General features: G+C 41.2%; 1 protein-coding gene across 2 annotated transcripts in view; it reads left to right on the top strand.

Annotated features, from left to right (window-relative positions):
• The window catches only part of LOC117250999 (E3 ubiquitin-protein ligase SH3RF3-like), a 150,123-nt gene that overhangs the window by 61,631 nt on the left and 64,822 nt on the right, over window positions 1–23,670 (top strand). The window lies entirely within an intron of this gene.

Consider the following 23,670-nt stretch of genomic DNA (forward strand, 5'->3'; position numbering starts at 1 on the left):
CTCAGAGAGGTAAGGCGGGGCGAGACCATTTAAAGATTTAAAAACAAATAAAAGAATCTTAAAATGAATTCTAAAGTGCACGGGCAGCCAGTGGAGGGAGGCCAGAATGGGCGTAATGTGTTCCCTCTTACGCGCTCCAGTTAAGAGCCGAGCAGTGGCGTTCTGAACCAACTGGAGACGTGTGAGGGAAGACTGGCTGACTCCAAAATTAAATGTGTTACAGTAATCCAGCCGGGACGTGATGAAGGCATGGATTACTGTTTCAAAGTGCTTGTGTGCAAGAAAAGGTTTAACCTTTGCCAGCTGCCTAAGGTGAAAGAAGCTGGACTTAACCACTGCACCAATTTGACGCTCCAATTTAAAACCACTGTCCATCTTAAAACCCAAGTTAGAAACTGTTGGCTTCACATATGGTGCCAAGGGGCCCCTCCGTTACACCACTGCACACCATCCACCATCCCCTCCTCCCACTGATGAGAATCCCAGTTTATATACATGTAATCTGAACTACATCACTTTTGAAATTTTTATATGATACACATGAAATGTACAAATGTAACAAATCCATGGTTTGCAGAAACGTACAATGCCAACATTTTATTCTGGTGACTGGGACTGAATTTGCTTACGTATTGTTTGTGTTGCCAATTAAACAGCTTTAAAATGAAGTGAAACTGAAATTGAGAAACAACCAGAGACAAATAAAAAAAAACACTCCGGAGCAACAGGATGAAACAGTGAAGGAAGGAAGGAAGGAAGACAGGCAGAGGAAGACAAAGAGAGACAGGAAGAGGAAGAGATGTGACATGTGATAGAGAGGGAAACATGCCAGGTGGAGCTGGAAGGAGGTGGTGAATGTAATGATAGAGACATGCAGGGAGGAGGTGTTGGGAGGGGGAAGGAAGATAGAAGAGATAGACACCGCCGTCATCATATATCACTGTAAGCTGATTGGACATTGCCAACAGCTTCCCTCCAATCATCTTTGTTGTCAATGCAAGTGTGAGTGTATGCGGTTGTGTGTGTGCGTGTGTGTGCATGTGTGTGTGGGTGGGTGGGTGTACCACTGGGTGTATTGTGTGAAGGACTGACATCATGGTGGAGGAATCTCCTTTTCAACAAGTACTCAGTGGAGAGCCTCAGGGAAGAACCTCAGTTTGTGTTCCCTTTGACAACAGGGCTCATGCATGTGTGCACATGCTTTCGAGTGGTCTGTCTGTGTGTGTGTGTGTGTGTGTGTGACACTGCAGTGTGAGTCTTGTGGTTAATGTCTTTCTCTCTGTGCTCATCAGACTAGTGTGGTGTAGCCGTTAAATTGGGATGTAGCAGGTTCGACTTTCACATTAGACTATATATTTCAGTTTTCAGGATCAGCCCACACTCATCTGTTCTGTCTGTCTGTGCACTTTCATTTTAAATCATCTCTGTCAGATGTCCAGACTGTTCAACGGACAGAGAGTTCAATCCACTTTAACCTTATCTGAATGGTCGGATATGTCACTATCACTTATGTCTCGCTGTCCCTCCGGCCTCGCTCGGAGTTCTTGGGAAAGATAGTAACAGAAAGGGATAACTCACAGAAGGGCTATATACACACCCAATTCTTGAGCAATGACCAGTATTTATAATATCCACATTACAGTGCAGAGTGTGTCCTTCTTTTGACATGATTCACATTGCACATGTTTATGCAGTACAAATTTGCTTCGCCAAATTCTTTTGGAAAAAACATATTTTTTCCAATCCAATAAAATACACTGACAGTAGGGTTGGGCGATCTGATGGAGTACACTGTGCAGTGGTAGAAATGTGTCCACCAGTCGAGATTTGGCAACAATGCTTCTACCACAGGGGCTATTTGGGGCAGGCTATGTAGCAAATCAGTGCTGAATTCTAGCATGATGTTTTGATTCTCGTGTGATCTGGTGAATCCAGCTGCCTTGCAAGGTACCTTGATTTGGATGACATAGAGGAGGAGAGTGAAGTTGTAAAACCAACACCTGCAGCTCTCAAAAGCCATCCTTTCACATCGGCATGATAAGCAGCCAGTCACCATTATTGTGTAACGCACCTGGCAGCATCAGGGGGAAACATGGCAGGACAACAACATAAGTTAAGTCAGAGTCGGGGTGCAGGAGTTGTGGTGAGTCCAACAGCCACCGGCTTTCACCTGGAAGGCTGGTGTTTGCTTCCCGTAAGATTGTAAAGTCAAACCCTGTTCTTTTTTCCTAAACCCCAGCATGTGCGTGTGTTGGCTAAAGACAACCACATGCTTTTGTTACCTAAACCCAACCACATGCAAGTGTTGGATAAACGTACCCACGTGTGTGTGTCGTTGAAGGAAAAGAAAAATTCATTTCACTGTGTTGACCTGACACGGCGTCCCAGGAAGTCAACAACCAATGCACCCAGGGTACCTTGCACATCATACGTCTACGTGGAAAGTCCATGACCAAACATCAATATGGACGAGGTCGGCGTGAGAATGTGTTGGTGGTAATTAAGGGTGGCTCATCAGCGCAATATGTAGTCTTACTGCCATTTTTTCTTGTTTTTCCAAACCTCATTTACCCTGATTTTAGTGCTTTGCAAACAAGTTTTGTGGTTAGGCTATTATTAGGTGTAATGTTGCTTTTTAAATGACAAAGGTGACAATGTTTTAAAACAGTTTCTTACATGTTCATTGTAAATGCAGAACACAAAGGGGCAATGTGGCGCAGTAAGGGGCCTAGCATGTTTTTAAGCTGAATCGGTTGCCTTTGATGGCTAAAATTCAGAATATCTGTGAAAGTAAAAATGTACAGTAAAAAGGTGTCAGATCATATGTTAACCTGTTTTTATTTCAGAATAACGAAAGAAAAGAGCTACACATGCTATTGCTTTATAATGGAGAGTTTTCCTCTCGATAGGAAGAGTTAAACGAAAGTGTAATTAGTGCTCAGTTGCTAAATTATTCAGTATTTATGTACATCCATCAGTCTACCCATTTACTGACCTGCTTATCATGTTCAGGGTCGCAGGGTGCTGGAACGTATCCCAGCATGCATTGGGTAAGAAAAGTCGCACATATAACAAGTTGTTTTATGAAACTCCTGAAAGTGACATAAAACTCTATAATAAATCCCTTTTGCATACCATCTGAAATCTTACATACTGTAGTGACTCATAACCTATCAAATGTGTTTAAGTCCATATTTTAGCCTAAACTCACTGTGGTTTGTGTTTCTCTTGGCCATGTGTGTATCCTTTAAGCTCTTTATATCTGTGACTGTGATTGACACATTTAGTACTCTTAACAACCGCCGACACGCCTCAGCAACCATCTGTCACTCAAGGCCCCCCGTCGCCACAGTAACAGGAGTCTAGAGAGGGGAGGGGACCAATTGAAAGGGCACATCCATGACAACCTGTCACCCCTAGCAACCTCACCTGCCCCCTGCATCTCTCTCTCTCTCTCTCCTCACAGCTATTTTTCCTCTATTACTCTTTCACATGGGCAGAATCTGCGCTGCGTTAGAAAATCTTCCACAAACCTTAAGTCCTGAAATGTTGGCCTTCAGAAACTCACACATTCTTTTAAACGTTCTAGCTGTGAATAATTGAGTCAGTTCTCAAGCTCTGGCAGTATGTGGGCTGCGATTACTGAAATCACAGCAAGAGGCTTCAGGAAAGAGAGACTTCATGAAAGCACAGTCAGAGCCCTTGGTGGCAATGACAGAGGAGACTAACAAGGTTTCTTGCCACAACTCTGACCCCGAGGACAGAAGTCTTTGTGTTGAAAGGTCAAAGTTTGTCAGCAGCGGAGATGACAAGGTGATGTGTCAGGGACAAGAGGTGGTTTGAGATGCAAAAACGAATAAATGAAATGAGATGGACTAGTCTGAATTTTTTGTTTGTATTATTGTTACTTTGAGGGACTATCGGACATTATCAGCAGATTATTTTTAACCCCCCACTCCATTTTTCTCTTCACTGTCTATTAATCCCCTTTTCCACAAGATGGAAAGGTTACAATCTGCATTTTCTCCCAGGATAAATGACTCTAGTAGTCACAGATATTTATCAGCTTCAGCTTCAACTGGCTCCGATAGGCAGTGATGGAAATGTGATACACAGGTGCATGCGCTAATTTTATCCCCTTTGCTGGCATGATGCAATGGCAGGCCATCTCAAAATACTGTCAATCTCCACCCAAGCAGTGCCTGGAACACCATTCATAAATTAGTCAGCATTGAGTTTGAGCGAAAGACTGAATGAGTAGCAAATATAAAAAAGAAGTTACCACCATAACATTTTCACTGGCTTCCATCTTGCTTTATACTGTTTACTATCCTGTTTTATGGCAAGGTATTCTCATAGAAAGGTTCGAATGACAATCTACACTAAACACTTGCTGCACCTTTCTATTGTTGCCAGGCAACCACCCCATCACCTCCTCACCTTCCTGTTATCAGCCTACTGTTTATTTGTTTTAGTTATTTGACAGTAATTAGTATCTAGTTCCTAAAATGTTCAGGCAGAGGGTACTTGCTGTAGCTCTATTTGAGGGTGATAGGCTGTCAATCACAGGCAGTACCACCAGTTGGTTCATGAGCTTCGCGTCCATGATGGCCATTTCCAGGCATATTTTAGGATGACTCAGGAGCAGTTTGACAACCTGCTGTCTATCGTCAGGCCGTATAGCTCTGGGCATCCAACAACCGCTACACCAGTTTCCCCACCATTGTTTACCAACTGTAAACTTGTCGTGACCACCACAGAAGGCCCGCCTCTCGAATTATCCAATTGGACGATGGGAGAAAAGCGGAGATTGCTTGGGGTGCTTTTCTGCTCTGAGTTGAAGTTTTATCAACTCGAGGAGTTCAGAGCGCTCCAGCAAAAACATCAGGCACCTAGAGTGCACAAACGCGAGGTGCGTCACAATGCATAAAATGCTAAAACGCTTTCTGTGTGATCAGGGAGGCATTAGATGTTACTGTGGTTAGTCTAGGAACAGAAGCATGGTGAGGATGTACCTTAAAATGACTCAAAGTTCACTCAAAGTTCATACAGATCCTCACACAGGACTCCAGGTGAAGTCTGGGGCATAAGTTTGTTTTTTTCCGCACGAAAGTCTGTTTTTTTCTAAACCATCCTCCACCCCAACCTGCCTCCTTACAAGCGCTCAGGATAGCTTCCTTGTTTACAGCCTCTCATAGTAAGTTGGATATGTATGGGTTTGGGTGCATTGTTTTTTGTTGGAAAACATACAAACAAAATTGTGAGAATGACCTCTTTATGACCTGTCCATGACGTCAAATGTAACACACTGAATTTAAAATCTCTGCATACGCACTAATTTTGGTGAAGACAGGGTATTAGATGAAACATATTCTGAGGAGTGCTCATCACAACAGGACCACATACAGTGACAGCAATACAGAGTGACTTCTTGCATTGGAGCATTAGGACAAAGAAACTTTTAGATATGAGAGAACATCCAAAAATCACAACTCTACTAAGCATAAAGTCCCAAAGTAGGGGATGTAGCCGAATGTGAATACATTATTCAGATATGATCAGATAATGCGCTCTGAGCAAAAAATGAACAGACTGTGGGTTTTTTTTTCACCTTTATATATCCTCAATAATTTCTCAACTGTCAAGATATTTCATGGAGGACCAAAGTGTTGGACCGAAGAGACTAAAGGCCCAACAGTTTATTGAAAACATAAATATTGCCTTTTTTTTTTTTTTTTTTTTGGTGTCGAGAATATGTCTAATGGGGAAAAAAGTATACAGTTTGGATATGTTTGGTGCAAATTTGGCATTCATTATCACAGCAACACTTTCTTGACTTATTTTGACACTTCCCTCAGTATGTAGGTCGCAATGATGCCATAAGCAATGTGTTATTTTAACATTATTTCACCCATGTCATCATTATGTCATCTTCCCCTGCTGTTTTATTGAAGCAGGGCGTCCCTGTTTTGCAGAGACACCTGAGAGCAAAAACATCAATCAAAATGACAATTGTTGAGTCACATAAAAATGCCTCAGATATTAAACGAATTAATATGTTCCAAAGACACCACATGTCACTGCATGTGTTGCTGCAACTGCACTTAAGATGAAAATGAGCCCTATGATAACCATCAGGTGGCATGTCATGTTTTATGTTGATTATTGCATCAGTTAGTCAGCTGCTGGGTTTGTTTAACGATGTAACAGCTTCAGTATGAGATACTGAATGTTATCTCTCTGTGTACATGCATGTAAGAGTTCTCCATGTGAAAAGCAGTTACAATATTATGTATAGCCATTGCAGTATCTGTGGTTATGTAGTTGTAAGACTCAGTTCACTTGTTACAGTTAATAGTTTATAAGTTATGTTCAGTTTTAGGACTTCTTAAGGATTCCTTTTGTCAGTAAATGCTGCTATTAATTCTCCTCTCCCTTTCTCTTCTCCCTCCATGCCTTGCTTGATACCTCCTGCTTCGACACTTTGGATACTCGATCAGGTAAGACATCCATCCTTTTCACAACTCTGCTGGCACTGAACAGCTTGCATATTTAACAAGCTCTGCTGTGTGTGTATGTGTTTTTTTCTTCTTCTTCTTCTTTTTTTTTTTTTTTTTTTCTTACATAGCCACGCGTTCTCTCACAGCTCAGATGGAAATGAGCCTTATGAATATGCATACAGTCCCTGAGCTTTCTGTACCAAAGCTCGCTGTCGTTACTCCTTCCCATCTTGTGCCCCGTTTCTCTCGTTCTGTCATTGTCATTTTCTCCGTCGTTCACTCAGTCAAGTATGCTCGGTGCAGCGAGCCTGACAGTAAGTCATGAAAGTACATCATGGATGATATTCACAAAGAATACTCAATGCGAGGATGAAAGTTTATATGACATTGTACAAACGTCTAAGGGCAGATTAAAGATAACTGTGTTTGCGTGTGTGCAGGCGCATGAACAATTATAATTCAGTGTGACAGATTGTCTGGGCTCTTGGAGGGTGCGGCAGTTATTCTGTGTTCTTTCGTTGTTCTTTGTAGTATCATACGCACGTTTTCATAATTCAAGAACGTTCCCTATTATGTAACGTGTATATGTGTCGATCTGTAATGTATAACACTTCATGTGTTATCTATGAAAAGACTTTTGCCAAGTAGAATCAGATGAGCGCAGTAGTATATATACAGTGCATGAGCGCTACTGTACAGTGTCGTGGGCTGTCCAGGGGGGAAGCCCTTCTTACCAAGGTACAGGAGGTATTAATAGGATTAGTATAGTAATTATTAGTGTGTAGTAGTAATCACAGTAGACTTGTATGTTTCTTTAACCAGATTCACTGGTGTTGTGTGCAGATCTGTCTTTGTGCATTTGTCCATCTTTAATACGAAGACTTAATTTCAGTGCTCAACATGCTTTAATACTAGGATATTATAGGATGATTCCCAGCCCAACCTATCAGTGAGGTATACAAGAGGGAGTATCACAACATGCCATTCATGTGTTCCACCCTAAACACAGTACATAATGCACACATGTTCACAAACATGTGAAAAAATCAAGCTGACCCTCAGTAAAACTTCCCAACTGTCAGCAAGAGCAGCAACACACAAGCAATTTACACTGATTGCTGAGTTCAGTGTTCACGCTGCTTCACTGACCCAGTAATTTCAATGAAAACAAACACACTCTGTGAAGTGAAGTGGCTTTTGCCATATGGTGCTAAAAGAGAAAGGAAGAAAGTGTGTGTGTGTTTGTGTGCCTGTGTGTATGCTCATATATCAAACTGAGTGATTTTTAATGAGTAGCAGTTATTATGCTGCTGTTGACTGTGGCTCTGAAGTAGAAAGTAATCCCTGCTTATTTCATCAGGAGTGATTAAAGATGCAGGATTTTACTAAAGAAAAAAATGTATAGACTAGGGCTGCCCCCTAATAGTTGACCAAATGTTAGTCAACCAGAAAGGTCGGCAAGATTTCATTGGTCACTTAGTCGCAGAAAAAAAACAAAAAAAACTTGAAACTCTATTAGGAGCTGCATCTTGTCAAAATAAATCAAAAATAAATATGACTGGACCATGTGGGAATTTAATTTGAAAGGACAGACACAGGAAGTCAGACTGGAGTCACTTTAATTTCCAGGGCTGGTACCTGCGGTTATTCCACAGGCTAGTTAATAACATGTCGGGCAGGAAATCCAAAGTGTGGGATCATTTTGAGAAGGTGAAGGACGAACCCAAGGTGATATGTAAACTCATCTTCATTGGTTGGCTACAAACATGACGTATCATCTGAAACATGTTAGTAGCTACATGCCCATTAGCCACTTAGCACAATCATTACTGCTTTGCCGACAGCGTCATTAACAGGCGGCTCGCTCAGTGTGTGACGTGCACTTGTAGATAAAATATAGGCCTATATTAATGAAGGTTTTGTATTTCTCTGTAATGTAGCACAGTGTTAACAACGATACTGATACTGTTCTTTCTCACACCTTCAACTCAAACCATTGTGTTGCCCCACCGAAAATATGTAATTTAATAATTATAATAATATCGTAAACATGTGGATGACTAGTCGACTAATGGCCCTAAATGAGGACTATTGGTTGACCAGGAAAATTTTTAGTCGGGGGCAGCCCTAGTATAGACTCATATAGAAGTAATCTCTCTCAATCATCACTTTGTCGTGTTTGGATAAGAGTGAGAATCACCAGAGGCCCCACGATATGATATTATCATGATGCTAAGGTCACATTTCAATATTATTACAATTTTAAAAGTTTTGCGATATACTGAGTATTGCGATATTTCGCTATTTATTAAATTGTTTCAACTGCAAATTATGTCCCCAAAAGAGGAAAGTTGCCAGCATCAGTTTTATCTAATAAGATAAAGTTTTCAGTCTTTTCATGTCACTTCAGTCATTTTTATTGCAGAAAAATATGTCTAGTGGACTGAAAAAGCAATTCATTTTATTATTCTAATAAGCTACCAAACGTTTAATCTGTATCTGCAATATTGATAATTTATAGAATGAAAAAAAACAATACTTGGCTTCCATGTATCAATATGATATTGCCATGCAAAAATATCGTGATACCATACTGTATCAATCCCCCCAACCCCCCCCCCCCCCCCCCCCCCCCCCCCGACATTCCTCGGCACAGCGTGCAGGTGAGGTCAGGACTGGGTGCCAGACCGGAGGCAGCACACACCCAAGAGGAATCTACAAAAATCACAGACAGAGCACAGAAAAAAAAATGCAAATATAGTGAGGTGAAACGCCAAGCAGACAAAACAGGGGTTGGCGATACTGTTCACAAACAGTAACTGACAACTCCTGCATAGTGTACCTTTAATAATAAAAGCCACAACTAGGAGTGCATTTATGCAATATTTCATGTCACTTTTGGTTAAATCTTTAACTGTCTTACTAATTTATTGTCTCTTTCCTACTGTGACATCGTTTGCCTGCTAGTGGCAGAGCTGAGTGGGTTTATGTGTGCCAGCCTGTCAGTCTCTGTGTGTCTGTTTGCTCCAGAGGTATCTCCATATTGGGCAAATTGCGGGGAAAAAAAACACAGTATAATCTCCAGAGGACGAGTCCTTATTTTTTCTTTGAATATCAACACCCAATAGGCAGATTTCTGTGATATTTTACTGCACGCCTTCCCAGCAGATGAACCTGTTTTCATCTTGGACACTCCATGAGCTTTCCTTTAGATTAAGAGGAAGAAGGGAGGGAAAAGAGGAGGATGAGTGAGAGGAAAGTAGGGGAATGTGGCACCTTAGCTAAGTTAGAGTGATGTGCTGAGAGAGCAAAGAAAGAGAGGAGACATGGAGGAGGAGGAACGAGGGAGTGATGGAGAGGTGAAGACAAGGTTGAGATGAATGAACTCCTGGTAGCTGCTGGCTAGACTTGTGTATGCGCGTACTTGTGCGTGTGTGTGTCTAAGTTTATACACAGTGAGTGGTGTTGTGTTTCTCGTCTTCCTACTTCTCAGAAACTGCCAGCCTGTGTGTGTGTGTGTGTGTGTGTGTGTGTGTGTGTGTGTGACTACTTCACCTGAGGTGTGTGTTGTACCATGAATTATAGATGGAAAGCGAATCAATAGTGCGCTGAATTACTGCCAGACAGTGTGTTGTGCCTGTGTGTGTGGAGATGCATGTATGTGGATACACTGAAGTTTGCATAGTGTGGTATAATTTGTTGTTTTTTATTTTCTATGTTCAGATGAAAACAGCATATTATTTTTTACTGATTCTCCTACAACAACATTGGTAAATGTGTGTGTGTGTGTGTGTGTGTGTGTGTGTGAGATCTTTTTTTCCTCCATTTTTACTAAAATTATTGAATGAAAACTCAGCGCATTAACATCATCCTTACATACAGGTACCACCTTTCTATCTGTGCATGAATGTGTGTATGTGTGTGTGTGTGTGTGTGTGTGTTTGTGTGTTTGTGTTGTACTTGAGTGTCTGCTCCAATAAAACAGCACAGCAAGATCGAATGCCGCTCTCACAGCAGAGTGGAAAAAGACCTCTGCAGATTTACTATGCTATTACCACACACACACACACACAAACACAAACTCTCTCTCTCTCACACACACTCCTCGAGGAAAAAAGTTGTAATGGCCCAGTGCCCCTCCAAGGACGGGTGAGCAAGAGAAGAGCGAGCAGAGTAATCACAGTTAAAGAGAGAGAGTGTGTGTGTGTCTGTAGGGAGGTGAATAGATGGACTACAGGGGACAGAAAATGGTTTGGTGCTGGAAAAATGGATGGGGATATGAGCAGAGTGGAACATCCTGTCCCATCTACCATCCTTCACACACACACACACACACACACACACACACACACACACACACACTGGCTTGCCGTGGGAATGTTAGTGTTGCCGAGCAATAGAGTTGACAGATGAGTGAATCCAGGATACAGAACGTGTTCCAGTACTCCAAACAAGACCATTTAGTCCCTTTAATTCCTTCAATTTCCTTCAAAGCTCACTTAACCTGAAGCTCCTCCACATCCTCTACACAGTATGCAAATGTTGCCTTTGAAGTGAAACCTCAAAAATTGAGTCTCCGTTCTCAACAGACAGTACACATAACACTGTAATACTCATTTAGTGTATTGGAATTAAAACGAATATTCCTCTGCTGTTTAAATTATTTGACTTCTTATTTAAAGATGTTTTAGAAAAGAATGTGAATGTCAAAAACTACACCTTGCATGGCCACTGTGCAGGTGTGTGGTCATACTAGGTGTATTGTAGTTTTTGTTTTTTTGTTTTTTAAATTTGTGCACATATTGGGGAAAAGAAATCAACATATTAATGAATTTGTGGCTTATATAGACACATAATGGAGCCTCAGGGATGTACACTTACTGGACACTTTATTGGGTACACCTGTTCAACTGTTTGGTAACACAAATAGCTAATCAGCCAGTCACGTGGCAGCAACTCAGTGCATTTGGGCATGGTTGAGACGACTTGCTGACGTTCAAACCAAGCATCAGAATCAGGGAAGAAAGGTGATTTAAGTGACTTTGAACGTGGCATGGTTGTTGGTGCCAGACGGGCTGGTCTGAGTGTTTCAGAAACTTCTGATCTACTGGGATTTTCACACACAACCATCTCTAGGGTTTACAGAGGATGGTCCGAAGAAGAGAAAATATCCAGTCAGCGGCAGTTCTCTGGGTGAAAATGCCTTGTTGATGCTAGAGGTCAGAGGAGAATGGCCGGACTGGTTCAAGATGATAGAAAGGCAACAGTAACTCAAATATCCACTGGTTACAACCAAGGTCTGCAGAAGACCATCTCTGAACCAACAACACGCCGAACCTTGAAGCAGATGGGCTACAACAGTAGAAGACCACACCAGGTGGCACTCCTGTCAGCTGAGAACAGGAAATTGAGGCTACAATTTGCATGGGCTCAACAAAATAGGACAATAGAAGATTGGAAAAACGTTGCCTGGTCTGATGAGTCTGGATTTCTGCTGTGACATTCAGATGGTAGGGTCAGAATTTGAAATCATGGATCCATCCTGCCTTGTATCAACGGTTCAGGCTGCTGGTGGTGGTGTAATGGTGTGGGGGAATTTTCTTGGCACACTTTGGTCCCCTTAGTACCAACTGAGCATGGTTTAAACACCACAGCCTACCTGAGTATTGTTGCTGACCGTGTCCATCCCTTTATGACCACAGTGTACCCATCTTCTGATGGCTACTTCCAGCAGGATAACACACCATGTCACTAAGCTCACATCACCTCAAACTGGTTTCTTGAACATGATGATGAGTTCACTGTACTCCAATGGCCTCCACAGTCACCACATCTCAATCCTGTGCGATGCTATCATGTCAATATGGACCAAAATCTCTGAGGATTGTTTCCAGCACCTTGTTGAATCTATGCCACAAAGAATTAAGGCAGTTATAAAGGCAGAAGGGGTCCAACCTGGTACTAGCAAGGTGTACCTAATAAAGTGGCCAGTGAGTGTATATGTAGGTCTGTAACAGGTGACATACTGGGCTCTATTTTTGTGCATAGTGACATTTTCCAAAGAATCACTGAGGTTCTGTTCTCATCTGCTAATTTAGTAATTAAGTGACTCGTCTTTTGCCACAGTGCTAAACACAAGACCATATTTTTTAATCATACTTTTCATTTTATGTTTGGCACTACAGTGGTGGTAGTGAAGCTTTTAATGAGGTTTTCGAACCACTTGAGCAGAATCCAGAAGTTCCGGTTTCACTTCAGCTTTCTGTAGACTTGAAGTCAGCGCAAGTGAAATGCAAGTCGTTCAGCAGTCTGTGCAGGCAGATGGGATGATTGATGTAGAAGTGTTTCTGTTGGAGAAGCAGAAAATATTACTTTTGCTCAATATCAAATTGTCTTCATGGGAAGATATCCAGGCCTAAACAATATTTGTTTCAGAAGTTACTTAGGAAATTCCCTACAGTCCCTTTCCCTCTGGACATACAAAAACACTAACGCCCACTGATATCTGGGTTTTGTCTTGAGTGGGAAAAGTTACAACCAGCATTCATTCCCGGGATAGATGACTCTGCAGTAGTCATGGGTATTCATCGTCTCCAGCACCAATCGGCTGTTAGGGAAACATGACACAAGGGTAGACACGCTAATTTTCCGTTTTCACCGCAACCTTCTGTATCTTCGACAACTCTTTGTCATCTCAGCCACAAATTCTGTCCATTTCCATCCAAGCAGCGCTCTAACATTGTTCCAAATCAGTCAGCATCAAGTTTTGAAAGAGAGACTGAATAAGCAACACATTACAAAGAAGTAACCGCAGTAAGATTTTCACTGGCCTCCGCACTGCTTTCTACTGTTGACTAATCCTGTTTTCCAGCACAGTCGTGACGTCAAACATGACACATCAAGAAAAAAATTCATTCAGGCATTCAGGGCATACTCGTCTACTGGCAATGGGAAAGAAGTTCATCGCCTATTTTTAGCGGGGCTTTTTTACATTTACAAAACCTGCATATATGCGCTTATTTTGGTGGGAAAAAAGTACATGATGTGTGTTTAATATGGTCATGCTTCATGCCCAAGGAACAGCCAGTTTTTCTGGTTCACTGCAGCTGCTTCATCCACCGTCGGATCTGTGTCTCCTTCTCTCTGAGGAGGAACACCAGCAATGATGCAGTTTCCAGTTATAGAAGCGAGACGCTTGTTAAGGGCAGGGAGCTCTAGTGACTCCTGACCCCGCTGAGGAAACTACAGTGCAGTGTGCCAATGCAAAACATCGTGCTTCATGGTGTCAAGTTCGGTTTGGAAACAACCTCATCAAGATTTCCAGAATATTTCAAACAACTGTGCATTAAATAATTACAGCAGTGATAAATACAAAGAAACAGACAAAGGACAGAAGGCAGGATTTGGTCTCTGAGTCATAAGTATTTACTGCAGTTGGGATGTACTGCCACTCAACAAATTTCCTCTTATTGGTCACACCACTGCTATGGTCACCAAGTAATAAAGCCTCAATCTCACCCAATATAGCCTCAACTTCAACAACAGCCACCTCCATTTCACACTCCATGAAGTCTCTCCCTTTGATTCACAGTGTTCTCCATTCTTCCTTACAAATAAATAGATTTACACATATAAATAGATTTATGTGCATATCTGTGTTCACAGCAGCCGTTTTATTAACCGTGTATTGTTGTAATACTTTAGTGTGCAGACGGTTTATAAAGCAGCTTGGGCTTAAGCAGATCTCGCTTTTTTAATGCTCAAACTGCCTGTGAGAATCTGTGCACGCTTCAACAAATGTAACCTCGGGTGCAGACACTTGCTCTCGTGACCTTTGAGCAGCTAGAGTGACCCTGCCTGAGGGCAACGTAATGCCAAGTGCTTTGTGGTGGTGCTTAGTGTTTTAGTGGAGGTCAAGGAAAAGGCAGAGTCCAGTAGTTATTGTTGCATTCCTGCTGGTTGTAAGTTTGATGGAACAGCTCTCCCGTGCGTTACTGCTGCTGTGTCAGAATTCACAGTCCCTGTGTTTAAATGTCAACAAGCAGAACATGGAATTGATCTCGCAAGAAAATCTGAACGGGTTTGCTGTGGATGAGGTCGCATGCAGCGTGGTCTGTGATGTTCTCCAGCGGAGGTTATGTTTTATATGCTGTAGCTATGTACAAATGTACCATTGAAATAATTAATACATTGGGCACTATGGATGTTGATGGCCATTGATACTCCAAGGCAGCAATACTAGATTGAAATTGCCCTCAGAAAGGGAGACCAGATAATTCTCATGAGACTTTTAACCAATGACTGTATAATAAAGATGGACACATGAGAGCCCCCCAAAAGTGAACCCAAAGCATCTCAGTCGCCCCCTGGTGGCTGGCCCCTTCTATGTTAATGGATGGGATGTGGACAATACTAAAACTTTAAAGGACATGTCAAATATGTTTTTTCTGAAAGATGGTTTCTGCCATTTTATGTAGTTATTACCACGCTGGTGTATATTGAAGTGTTTATTTTTTAGAGAACTTTGATTTTACTTGATATTTGATACTCTAAAAAAGGGGGTTTGATGTCCTGATTGACAGCTGCGTGTCAATCTTTGTGCTCACTGACGATTGATGTCTCTGCTTGCGACTGGGTCTGACCTATGTATGGGTGGGAACTTGATACCATGGAGATGGCAACCACGCAGACTCTGGGCTCAAATAACATCACCAGTGCAAGATGACAAAGCCTTTACCTGGGATATTTTGGCTTCATTTTTGTCCAGTAGGAGAATGTGGAAATGCACTGTCCATTTTAATATATACATATATGCTTTCAACCTGTCAGGTTCATGAGGTGAGTTTTGACAAACAGATTTAAAACATTCTTTTGTTTTCCATTCAGAGTTTGAGCGTCATTTACCCTCTTGTCAGCCACACACAGTAGTATACAGTAGTTTTGGGGATATTTTAGGTATTCATTTCAGTGTCCAGTTATATTTTGTCTGTCCAGTTGTTGTTATCAATTTAATACTAATGCATTACCCTGCTTTTTTTTGTAAAGATTTGTATAAGTAATCGGAATCCATAAAATCGCAATACTGCGATGGCAATAACGCAAATTCAAGGAAAGTCCACGATATTTGCAGGGGCTTGAAATTTTTCAAAAGTCCCATGATCTTTCGCATTTTTCCGCATTTTCCAGCTGACCAGAAGTCGTCGGGCATTTGAAACGTCATCAGACGCGTCATCAAATCACGCTAATGGCATTGCAGTATGGAGAAATGCTCTGTATTGACATAAGAACTTGCACTGTTTAAATGCATACAATATGTGTTGAATTTATTAAAATGTTATGTTTACAGAAGATGTAGCTTACATGTTGTTTTACAGTCACATTGTCTGGTTTGAGAGCAACAATATTCACAATAAAATTATTGGAGTCCATGTTTTGAAACTAATCAAATAAAACTAAAGAAGAGAACTATAAAAAACATTTGCAGCTATTTTGTAATATTCAGTATGGTTATTATAGCAAGTGATTTCATGACTTTTTTTTTTTGGAGGTAGTAGTTAAAAAAGACTACTCCTTTTGTCATTAGTCACAATTTTTGTCATTTGCCGCAACTTCCGCAAAAAAATCATATAAAAATGCCGCAATTTTTATCGCAAATTTGACACAATTTGCCACAAATTCAAGGGTTTTGGGCTGCGAGATCCTGGAGGGACTGAGTAATATGTTGTAACAATACCAAGGATGGACAGCCATGCTAGCTGCTCTTTGAGGTAGTACTTAGGGTCACTAAAATCCACAGGATTCATCCTCTGGATACCGTAGATATCTGTTCCACATTTCATGGCAGTACATCCAGTAGTTACTGAGATATTTCAGTCTGGACCAAATTGGTGGACCAACTGACAGGCTGAATGGCAGACTACTAGTGTTGCTAAAAATATCAGCGTGTTAGCTTTTGTTGCCAGATTACTCACAAAAAAAGAACCAGTGTAAACACAATAGCCTGCAGTGCATGTGTAGCCTATATTTGAAAACAACACTGGGACCATTGAATGGATCTGCCTTTTCAAGTATTTATATTTTTAACCTGGTTGTGATATACTGTAATTAGTCCATCATTTAGTAGAGTCGTATTAACATATTTGGGAATATGGCTTTGAATTACTGTCTCTAAGTAATATAAGTTAAACAAAATCCACACATCAAAGCTTTTGTCTTTAAAGTGGGGTCCAGAGGGGAAATGCGCTCGCTGCATAAAGATAGCAGCTCTCAAGGGTGACATTATTAACTCCTCCTGAAGTGCTGTGCAACACCAGCAATTGTCTCAGCTAAGGAGGATGTTGTCAAGTTAACTTAACGTCTCCATTAAACCCAGTGCTGTGTTATTAAATATACTCACACTTATTGAGGTTAATTTAATCAAACTGAGACATAATATTTGAAAGAATTCTCAAGAGAGCCAAAAAATGTAGATGGAAGTTTTGTGCTTTTTTTTCTGCTGAAGATGTCATGACTTTTAACAACAGTAAAAAACACAGATGAATCTTCTGTGGAATAGATAAATGAAATTACTAAAAGAAGAGGGTCGGCTGCTCTACGCTGCAAAAGACAGTTTAAAATGTAAATGGTTCATTCCAAAGAAATGATTCTACTTGACACCTGCTGCCTTCTATTAGGCACAGAGTGGCATATCTTGAATTGTATAATACATGGTTTTGGCCAATTTGGGATTTTCAGTTCAGTTCACTTTATTCATTCAGTATCTTGAAGTGCCATTTGTCTGACTTTAGTGGTGATACACATTTCATGATGTAGCCATCAGCACAGTCTCAATATGCTGGCCAGACAACTTCAGAAAGTGCTGTCAGAACAGTCAAAACCTGAACTGTGTGTGTATGTCAGGGACTTTTCTATAAGCTCTGGCCTCAGGGAACATAGAGTCACTGGTACACCACCACTTGCAGCATCACTTGAAAAGTCAACTCCAGTAATATAAATGTAGTCTCCTTGGGTTTCCTGTTTCCTCTGACATATAATTAATGAAAACACAAGGTAAGTGGTGTCACAGTAGATCGACAAGGATAAGAGCAGTGGATGTTGCAGCGCATTGTTCCAGCAGACCCTCAGCGTACACAGAGCTGAGGATGGCTGTTAATTATTGATTTAATAAGCCCAGCGTGAGTGTGAGTGTGTGGCATACAGACTCTAATCCTATTATGAAGGTGTGTGTGTGTGTGTGTGTGTGTGTGTCAGGGTATATATGTGAGTGAGCATATGTGCCTGAGCTGTATTATCTTGTGTCTATAAAAACAGAGGGGGCTTTACGAGCTCTTTGGGTGTGTATATATACAGTATGTTTTATATCTGTATATATATATATATATGCGTACATGTTGGATGTGCTCTTACCTGTGTGTGTATGTTGATGTTTTGCTGTCTTGCAAGCAATAAAAAACAAAGTAACGACAGCCGTATTACTGGTACACATGTAGGACACACGCACAAAGTCACAGCCTCTGTTTACGCTCACAGTTGTTATAAAAAAATCAGCTGAAGATGGATGTTTTACCCTCTCATTTAAAGGCCATCTGGAGCTAAACTTAATCACAATAAAACAGAAGTAGTTTGGATTATTAATATTCAGGTTAAACAAGAAATCTGTAACAGTGAATGTAATGAAGAAAACTGGGAGAGTAAACTGCGGTAAATTAAAGAAGAGATGGGGCTTATTTCTGTTGGCAGACCTCCTGTGAGAGCTGTAGTGTCTTTGAGTTGCTACCGCAAAGAAGTGACCAATGATTTAGTGTAATGAAAACGAGATACAACAGCACCTGCTAATGGACCGTCGCAGAGCACAGGAGGTTAGGACCACTTTACAAGGTCCTGGTCTCAAGTTCCATCTGAATTACACCTCAGGCACGTATGGACTTCTGAATGAGAGGATGTCCTTAAATCCAAAGAACTTAACCAGGTAATTAGTAGCATATTTTACGAAGAACTTTGGAAAACCAGATCTGCCATGACAATATAAGACTGTGATAGACAGCGACATGGTGGTGAAACACATACTGGCTGACCTCCAGAGGAAGATCTTTAGATAAATGTCAGAGTCTCCCCCAGCACATACTGGACATTTGATAAGGACATACATGACACCAGTATCTCTAATGCACTTTATCACGTATCACTTATGTAAGCACTATGCACTATGCACTATGTGAGCATGTTATTACTAAGCACCCAGTGTATTTTGACTACATTTGTTTGCACTGCTTAAATGTTTGCATTGTAAATCTTAATCTTGTTCAATTCAATACAGATCTTTGTAGAACATAGAAGTAAATTCAAATATTGTCTCTATTTTTTCCTCTTCTCTTAGCTCAGAAGTCATTGTGGTGCCCCATGTCTTTAACACTTTTCCTCAAGAATAAGAAAACTCACTGTCTCTTTTAACACTCTCACAGACACACAATAAACCATCTAAAGGTGTTGGTGTTTGACATAAGAACGAGGTATTTGGGAGAATGCTCAGCAATGCAGATGACATGGTGTTAATTATAGCTCAAGATATAATGAAAGGTGAGACCATGCTGTTGATACTTTTCATTTGTCCTTTTGTGCTGATTTGATTCTCGACAGAAGTCCTTGATAATTGATGGGTGCGCCATCATGACAGTGTGCAAGCTTGGTGTGAAATTAAAGATATATTAAAGGTTAAAGGCAGAGCATTAATATGGCAGCAAACGAGTATTTGCTATGTGAAGATATAGTGGAGTAATGGCGTCTCGAGCAGAGAATGAAGTCACGCTCCCTTTGTGTGTGTTGTAATCAGAGCTACTCTATAGCTTGTCATGGTAAGCCAATCCAGCTTGCATGTTAGTGTATGTGTCTATCCCATTGACTAGTCATATGTGTTATTATACACATATGACTATTGTCACACATGTATACTGCCAGATATTAATACATACTTTCAACATATTGTACCACAGTAGCCAGAACTATAACTATAATATTATTACTTTCAATAATGTTGTTGTAAGCTACTGTCATTACCTGCATCTCTCTCTCTCTCTCTCTCTCTCTCTCTCTCTCTCTCTCTCTCTCTCTCTGTCTCATTGTGTCATGCTGATTACTGTTAATTTATTATGCTGATCTGTTCTGTACGACATCTATTGCACGTCTGTCCGTCCTGGAAGAGGGATCCCTCCTCAGTTGCTCTTCCTGAGGTTTCTACCGTTTTTCTCCCCGTTAAAGGGGTTTTTTTGGGGAGTTTTTCCTTATCCGCTGCGAGGGTCATAAGGACAGAGGGATGTCGTATGCTGTAAAGCCCTGTGAGGCAAATTGTGATTTGTGATATTGGGCTTTATAAATAAAATTGATTGATTGATTGATTGATTGATTGACTAGCTAAACACTGCTGTTCTGCTCTGCTCTCATACAGCGGTTACTACTGATATCAGGACAGTGTTGTCGCGGAAGCATAGCACCCAACTTCCAATTCCCTGAGGGGTTAACACTGCTATGTCTTGTTTAATGCTGTTTATGGTGTTGGCACCGTTAGCTGCTAGCCACCAGCTCAGCCACCTTCATGAGAGAACAAGCAGCAGCCTCCAAGGTTGAAAAATGAAGCAGTTGCGGAAGTGCCGAAAACTGCAATTCATCAAATGGCCACTTGAGGCTGGCTCCAAAAGTAAATCTTCATAGACCTTCATGTTAAAATGGCCAAATTTACAGCGGAAATAAACATGTTTACAGCCCGGTACAAAAATCAGTTTGGGTCTATATGGCTAATTTCAACATTCATGACAATTGTACAGTGGGTGTTTTTAATCTCACCCATTTACATTTTATTAAGGCCCAAAGTTATGAATATTTTAGGGGAGGGCTGCTTGAGTGACTGTCTGCGAAGTGTGGCCACAGTCTTTGAGCCAGATCCACCCGTCGCTACGCCACAACTCCAATCTCTTGTCCAAATATGGTCACTTCTTCAAACCAAGAAAGGCCAAACTTGTGGCCACAAACCGTGACAACACGGTAGCTACCAGGGGTATAAATCACTGGTTTCATCACGATACAATATCACATTGATTCTTTAGACAACAATACAGTATTTGCTGATATTACAAAGTCTGCCACGATACGATTTCGAGACGATGCAATTTAGCGGCCTGCGAATTATATGAGACAACATCATCTGCATCTGATAACACGATCATTTAATTAAGGTATGAAATTCAGCTCAGTAATATCTGTCAAGGTTCATAGACATGTCAGTTGTTTTCTGCTAGTCCCCCATTATTAGCTCAAGCATGTTTACATTGCATAAATTAGCCTAGTGGCTAGCGGACTCTCCACCATTCATAACTTAAAAATTTACATGTTGTTGATCATTTCAGATCGATGGATTGTTACACCCCTAGTAGCTACTTTATTATTTGTACAGTCTATGGTTTAGAACCTTGTACAGACAACTTGTACGCTCTGAATTTCCCATAGAACACTTATATGAATTAATTAATTTAGTTTCAGGAAGGCAGTAACAGACACAAACATACAAAGCCTGTTAGATAGGATTGTGTATTAAACCTGAACACATGTATTTTACGTAATGAACTGAATGCTTTGGTAGCAAGAGTATCAAAAACTGTGATGTACTGACTTGGCATTGAATGCTTGGTCAGATTTTTACAGTTTTTTCTGCCTTTTATTTAGTGTAAGTAATTATGTGGCTTCTTGTAATTAACATGTAACATTTAAAAGCATTTTCCAGTCCTTTTTTTCTTGAATGATAAAAAAAGATTCAGTAGAAAACCCTCTTTATATTCACCTTTTTGCTATCAGTACTGAAACTCCGTTATTTCAAATACCCAGTCGTGCTAAATTGTCCACAGCAACCAACTGGTCGATCCATCAGCCACACATGGTCAGCCCTTGTGTGTGTGTCACAGGGGCCTTGTTGAATGGAGCAGTCAGTCCCATGTTGGACAAGTCACCTCCCTGTACCTTATGTCTACAGCAGACACACACACATACACTGAGAGACTTGAACAGATGGGAGTCTCAGTTGTGGTTGATGGAGGGACTTGTGTGTTTGGGTGTATGTCCCTAAGGGCAGGACACACACACACACACACACACACACACCCCCCTTCTGTCCATTAAAGAAATCCACAAACACTAATTACTGCACCACAGGGGTGAGAGAGCACTCTGAATGAGAAGTGTGTGTGTGTGTGTGTGTGTGTGTGTGTGTGTGTGTGTGTGTGTGTGTGTGTGATGCTAATACTGTACCACTGACAGGTACAACACTAAAAGACCCTTTTCACACATGAAGGATACGACAATCCTGGTTTGATTTTTCCTGTTCGCACAATTCCACTTTCTTCACACATGAAATGACTCTTCTAGATAGATTAATTTCTCTTCTCACTCTAGTGGCAACACAGCAGGAAGACATTGGCAAGTTTGAAAGTAATGACACTGACGAAGAAGGATGTTATCTCACAGCCTGCTACAGTGATGGATTATAAACTTGCAGGCAAGCGGCCGATTATTGCCTCAGCACCCTAACTAGATATCAAATCTGTGTCTACACAATGCAGCGACGAATTGTCTCCTCAATTTCATCATTCATTCACAAGACAATTATGTTGCGTGTTTGACACAGCCTGATAGACAGCACCACAGTTAGAATTAACAAGGCACAGATAAGTTTTGGCCTTCATTTTAACTCCTAACATACCCACATGCTGTTGATTCTGGAGGTAAAGAAGTTTTTTCCTGGATTGTCATGCTGCATTAAATTCGATTAAAGCTGGAAACTTTAATTGTGTCGTAAATGTAGGGTGCAATTTTTTAATTCCAATTTTCAAAGCATTTGCTTTGCTGTGCAGTTAAATGATAATTAAATGTTAAATGTATTACACTGCTGTCTTAAGAAGGTGGCATAAGATTCTGTCTATATTTATACATTGTATAACTATATAATTATGTGTGTGTATATTCTATGTATGTACGTACAGATGTTCACATATGGCCAAGTGGGTTAGAAATCTACTTGCCCAAAGTCAATTTTTGCTTGCCCCTACACAAATTAATCAAACAACAACAAGGACTAAAGTTAATTGCCATGTTTTGTACAACCATGGACAAGGCCCCAGAGGGGTTGTCGGCAGCCCTCTTAGCTACCATGCCAGCAAAATGCTCTCAGCTCATGTTATGGCACTCCACTGACATTTTCCGGGGAATTGACATGACTTTAAGAACTGCCCCCGTTTTATCTGCCTTGCTCTCAAACTAGTGGCAAACTGTGCAATGCATTGTTGGAGTTCTGCCCACATCCTCTTGTGCCACCTAGCTAAACTCCTGTGTCCAGGATAATTGAAATGCTTGCTTGCACTTCAGCTCATAAACTTTGTGTTTACCCACCGCCATCTTCTTGCAAACGCGATTGGTACTGCACATGTGCAACTCTCATTAGAGATGAGAAGGAAGCAAAATGGCTCATGCCTTAGCTGCTTCTATCATCAGCTCCAGGTTTAACAATGTGTTTAATTCTTCTTTACCAATTCCCTGATCGGGCAAGTGAGTTGCTAGATTTACTAGCCCCATGTGGTATTTCAGTCGCCATGGGCAATCAGGCAATTGTTACTGTTGAGCCCTGATGTTTGTGTTTTTCCTCATTTTAGCAATAAAGGAAGAGTTAAAGAGATGTTACCTGACAAATTATTAGAGTGAATGTTACAGGGTTGGTGCTACAATGGATGGTCTGGAGGGACAAGTCCTGCCCTACTGTGCTGTGATTGAACAGGGGCACAACAGGTGCATGAAACCCCTGCAAACAACATTTTCACAGCTTCACATCCAGGGGTAAATGGACACTGGAGGAAAGACAGAGGGCCCTCAGCTGTGGGTGTGGATCTAGCTGAACTGCTGCCCTCCCTCTGGTTCTTTGGCGGAGGAGCAGAGCTCAGCCTTTTTCAGTAAGGCTTGCTGGAGGCTGCTTAGGGGCTGTAGGATAAAGCCAGGCAGCTAAAAGTCAAGCAAGGGCCTACGGAGCATGCTGGAGGTTTTACCAGGGCTGTTCGAGAGGCAGTCATAGCGGGTGAGAGGAGAGTCAGGGCCCACAGAGCATGTTAGAGAACCAGAGAGAGGGCAGGAGGTCTGCTGG

Source organism: Epinephelus lanceolatus, chromosome 14 (assembly GCF_041903045.1).
Source record: "Epinephelus lanceolatus isolate andai-2023 chromosome 14, ASM4190304v1, whole genome shotgun sequence".
Classification (NCBI taxonomy): Eukaryota; Metazoa; Chordata; class Actinopteri; order Perciformes; family Serranidae; genus Epinephelus; species Epinephelus lanceolatus.